Raw genomic sequence first — 5,753 nt, forward strand, 5'->3', positions numbered from 1 at the left:
TCGCCTCGCGCACGCGCGCCGCGCTCCGTGGCCTCTCTAGGAACCTGGAGGGCCGCCATCTCGACTCCTCCGCGGCTACGGCGCTCGCTGCTGCGCAAGCGCGTCCCGGGACTAGGCGCCTGTTCTCGCGCCGGAGGCTGCTGCCTCGCCAGCCCTGGCCCATGCCGCCTCCCTCTCACGGAGCGAGAAGCAACTATGGAGCTGTTGGGCCAGGGTTCGCACAAATAATGAGGCCGAGGATGCTTGGGCTCAAGAAAATCAGCAGATGTTTATTGTCACCGCGGGATTGGCAAGAGCTGATCGATCAGGGACTCAACCAGACTCGGGAGCCGGGTCTGCGACCCCAAGGGGTTGGCCCACAGGCCTTTTAAAGGAAAAAAAAAACAACAACAAAACAACACCATAAACAGGTGCAGGCAAACAGAGTAACAGTTTCAGGGAGGAGTTGGGGTGACCTTTTACAGGATTGGTGGGATCCAGGTGGGGAGATACTTTGCAACTGTAGCTAAGGAGCTAGTTGTTTTGGTTCCAGGATGTTGGCAAGTTTAGAGAGTATTCTGAGAGGGGATCTGACTTCTTATTGGTTGGCTCAGTTACTGTTGGGTCAGGGGGTCGTGCAAATAATGAGGCAGAGTGCGCTCCAGCTCAACAAAAACCAGAAAGAAGTTTATTACAGCCAAGGCAAGACAATGCTGATCGATCATGGACGCAGGCTGACTTGGGAGCTCGAACTGCGACCCTGAAGGGAAGGAGTGGCTCAGAGGCTTTTTAAAGAAAAAAACCACAACCAAGTTCTGGGCACAGTGTACAGCCAGGGGAGGAGCTGGCTAACCTTTAACAGGATTGGCGAGTTCCAGGTGGAGAGATACGTTGTAACTATGTAACTATAGTTAAGGAACTAGTTGTTTTGGTTTCAGGATGTTGGCAAATGTAGAGGTTATTCTGAGGAGGGATCTGATTTCTTATTGGTTGGCTCAGTTACAGGGAAACACCTTGTGGTGAAAGACCCCCAGAGGGAGACCCTCACTCAAGTCTCGGGATAGCTCGCACCCAAAGACACAAGGGAGACCAAACTTGCTGCAAAGCATGAGGCTTTATTCGGGAAGAACAGAGCTCTGGGGTATACACGTATCTCAAGCAGGAGACGGAGGAATCAACCTTGAGCCTTATTGGGTGTTTCTTTTTATAGGGTTTTTAACAAGGGCGGGAAGGGGGGTTTCACAAGGGTATTTGCAAAGCTTGCAACTTTACTGGTACAGTTATGTCAACATACCTTATTTTTGCATAACCAGAGTTTAAGTCCTTGGTAGGCTATCTTGGGAAACTATTGTAGGAAAAAAAAACCCGCAGGGAGCCCCCACGCTCTGCCCGGATAAGGCGACACCCCAAATCACTCACGAGAAGCGGTCTTGATGCAAACTGCAAGAGGATTTTATTCCAAGCGCGCTGGGGCCCACAGTCGTACACCGCACAGGGGTAGAGGACTGCAGAGCCCCGAATGCAGGACCCGGGCAGTTTTTATAGGGTTTCTAACAAAGCCTGTGCATTAGACCAATCATTATTTAATATCAGGAGCCCTGCAGGGTGTTAGCCAGTCAGTTTGTGCCACCCCATAGTTTCTAAGCCAATTAGTTTATGACCTTGGTGGTCAGCATTTGCGCAGGTCCTTGGGTGGGATAGCAGAGTGTGGTACCAGTCTCCTATGACCTTGGAGGTCAGCCTTTGTGCAATTCCTTAGGTGGGGGTAGCAGAGTATGGTATCAGCCTCCTATGACCTTGGTGGTCTGAGGCAGGCTGTTACAGTTTATGGTGCGAGCTACTAAGGCTAACAGTGTGGGCTATTAAGGCTTATGGTGCAGGCTATTTACAGAAACCAAATAAGTGGTTCACTTTATTACTCATTTCCCATCCTTGAGGGCTATCTCATGCCCTTTTTACCTAGTTTTATATTAGGAGCGGGCTCTGATATAATGAGAAGAGGGATTCTTTACTTGCTTCTAACAGAGAGTAAAGCCTGGAGTTTGAGGTATGCAGGGGGCCCGCTTAAGCTCCCTTCGGAGTGTGATAGTATTTCTGAGCTTCTGAATTCTTGGGCCTTTCACTATTCCCATATTTTGGTTTTTCTCGAAACTGTATTTTTGTTTCTCTTCTTCCCAGGACATAAAGTTCAGGTTGACCCAACCCATATCTTGGGCCACCCGCAGCCTATCTTTGTTTTACTTCTTCCTGGAATATACAGTTCAGGTTGACCCCCCCTAGCTGTTTTGTAGCAACCAACTGTTTCTTCACAGAGTTTACTTTAAAATTTTCCATCCTGCCTTTCAGTGGTTATTCCTGGAGCTGGAGGTCAACAAGAGTATATAAACAAAATGGAGTCCCTATAATCTGCACAGCCCTTCATTCCCCTCTTTGACTTGTGACTGAGTCAAACTTTTTTGTTTGTTTGTTTGTTTGAGGTAGGGTCTCACTGTGGACTAGACTGACCTGGAATTCACTATGGAGTCTCAGGGTGGCCTCGAACTCACGGTGATCCTCCTACCTCTGCCTCCCTAGTGCTGGGATTAAAGGTGTGTGCTGCCACGCCCAGCTTTGAATTAAACTTTTGATTCAAGATTATGTCCCTCAGTCCGTGACCAGGGGTTCATATTGGGGTTGGAGTACCATGAGTTTTACAGAAGAAATCCTATGTTTAATAAGTTGGATCAACCAATTAAGGATGTAGGGTCCTATGATTAATCCTAACAGTAGAAGTAATGGACCGGCGAGGGCAGTAAGCAGGGTAGTTAGCCAAGGGGAGCAGTTGAACATTTTATGAAACCAAGACCATAACCGTTCATTGTCTTGTCTACTTTCTATGTCTGTTTTTAGGAGTTCTAGGGTCTGCCTGATGATTCTTGAATGATTAGCATAAAAGCAGCGGTTTTCTCCCAATGCTGCAATAGTCCCCTTTCCTTAAGGAACAAGGGGTCTAAGCCTCTTCTGTTTTGAAGGACTACTTCAGCCAAGGAATTGACTTAGCTATCTAACAAGGCATTGTTTGGCGAAGTCTCGTTAAGTCCTGGTTTACCACTTCAGTGAGCTGTTGATGACTAGAGACTCTGAGAGCCAACGAAGTGACCCCAATGGCAGTAGACCCCGCTATGCCTATTCCCACTAAGGTGGGGATTAGAATGGAAGCGACCCTCTGAAAATGGTAGGGGCTGAGAGAAGGCATTACATGTTGATGGCCAGCTTCTTCTCTGTAATAGAATATCCTGGGTACAACAGTTATTAAAATACAGAATTTAGGGCTATTTTTCTTTGTGAAAAAGAATACTGAGAGGCAAGGTGTCAGTCCTAGGGTTCAAGCAAAGTATGCCCCATCAGGGACAGCTAGTAGAGTATATTCACCTAATCCTCACCAGGAGTTAGAGACTCGAACAACATGGGTGAAGGAGGAATGGCATAGTGATGCGTAGGGGGAATCCTCTAGCTGATAGTCATCAGAGTGAAAGCAGGTACCATTCCCCGAGAGGTTTATGATTGATGGACCTAACATTCATCCCAAGAAATGACAAAGAGTCAATAAAGAATTAAATCAAAAACTTACTACTAAAGAAATGGCAAAGAGTCGACACCTCTGTCTCCTGCGTGAGATATGTGTCGACCCCAGAGCTCTGGTTTCCTAAATAAAGCCTCATGCTTTTGCAGCAAGTTGGGTCTCCTGTGTGTCTTTGGGTGCGTGCTATCTCGAGACTTGAGTGAAGGTCTCCCTCTGGGGGTCTTTCAATTGAGAGCTCATCCAGGGATTTGCACGTCTACCCAGGACTCCGGAGACCCCCTTGGAGGTAAACAATGTAAATGTCTGCAGCGCTGCTTGTCTGAGTGTTTGTCTGAGTGTTTGTCTGAGTGCTTGTCTGAGTGTTTGTCTGAGTGTTTGTCTGAGTGATTTCTGTGATTTCTGTTGTTCTGATCTGTTTTAATTTCGGTTTGGGCAGCTGTTGTTCAGGACCGTGAGGACCTGACAATGGTGGTTGGCAGGACCACAGGCTGCAATCCTGGGGGACGCCCCAGGATCTGAGGAGAGTCAGGGTGGCTGACAGTCTCCTATCTGGTAAAGGAAGATTGTGTATTTCTCCTTCAGGAGAAACCACAGAGGCATCTTCCATCTGAAACTGCATTTGGTTTTCTGTTCTGGACGCATCGGAGGTGTCACGGTTTTTGGTTTCTTTTTGTCAGTATCTATTTTGTGTTTGTTTGTGGACTCTTGTTTCTAATTATGGGACAGACTATGACGACCCCCCTGACTCTGACGGTATCCCATTTCTCTGAAGTTAGAAGTAAGGCTCATGACTTATCTGTAAAAATTAAAAAAGGTAAATAACAGACTTTCTGCTCCTTTGAATGGCTGCCAGAGGGAGCATTTGATCTAACCATTATTTCTGCTGTTAAGAATATTGTTTTTCAGAAGGGACCCATTCTCACCCAGATCAACAGCCATACATCCTGGTCTGGGAGAGCCTAGTGATGGATCCCCAGCATGGGTCAAGCCCTGGATCCACCCCCCGCCACGGTCAGGCTCCCGAGTCCTGGCAGTGGCCCAACAAGCCACGAGAAAACCAAGCCGAGTGGCCACAGACCCCTCGGCTCAGCCCAAAATATATCCTGAAATAGAGGACCCTCCCGAGTGGCCCTCTGCCCCGATTCCATCTCCCCCACCTTAGCCCCCTGCTCTCCCTGCTCCAGCTTTGCTCGAGGGAAGAGGAGATGGGCCCACTGCAGGGACTAGAAACTGAAGGACCTGATTCCATCGTACAAGCCTTTGGTCCTCCCCCTGACCCTAGCATGTCTCAGGCCCAAATGAGCAGCCTACCTAGCTCCCAAATGAGATTGATGTGGGATTCCCTCTCACCCTACCTGAATGGAATTACAACTCAGCAGAAGGTAGGGAGCAACTGACAGTCTACCGCCAGGCTCTGATGGCAGGTCTCAGGGGGGCTGCTCGCCGCCCCACGAATCTGGCTAAAGTAACTTCCCTCTATTTTTTTAGAATGCTTGATGGAGGCTTCCCGGAGATATACTCCTTTTGGCCCTACTTCTCCGGGTCAACAGGCGGCGATAACAATGACATAGATAAGGCAGTCCGCTCCAGACATTAAAAAGAAATTACAACATCTGGAGGGTTTACAAGATCTAGCTTTGACAGACATAATTAAGGAAGCTGGAAAGGTTTAGCATAAGAGAGAGAGAGAAAAAGAAAAGAAAGACCAAAAAAAAAAAAAAAAAGGAAGCAGAAGAGAGAAAAAATAATGGGAAAAGGAGACAAGAAAGGAACTTAAATAGGATATTGGATACAGTGATTAAAAAAAAAAAAAAAAAAAAAGCATCAGGATCAGGAAGACTTAGACAGCCAGGGTACCTGGGCAACAGGCAAACAAAAAAAAAAAAAAAAAAAAAAAAAAAAAACCTGAGGGCTTTAGGAAGCCCCTTGAGAAGGATCAATGTATGTATTGCAAGGAAAGAGGATCTTGGGTTCACGAATGCCCCAAAAAGAAAAAAAACTGGGAAGGAATTTTTCAATGTTGGGACATAGAGTGCTTGTTAAAAATGTCTTTTGAGTGGTACTTAGATCAGAATGTTAATGTAGATGAAGATGTGTGGATGTGAAAAAAAAAAAAAAAAAAGAAAAAAAGAAAATTTTCAGGCTGAAGTATGTTGGGATAGTTTGCTTGAGCTTTATCAAATTTAAGTCATGGGTAAAACATAAAATTGTT

Source organism: Jaculus jaculus, chromosome 17 (genome assembly GCF_020740685.1).
Source record: "Jaculus jaculus isolate mJacJac1 chromosome 17, mJacJac1.mat.Y.cur, whole genome shotgun sequence".
In the NCBI taxonomy this organism is placed as follows: Eukaryota; Metazoa; Chordata; class Mammalia; order Rodentia; family Dipodidae; genus Jaculus; species Jaculus jaculus.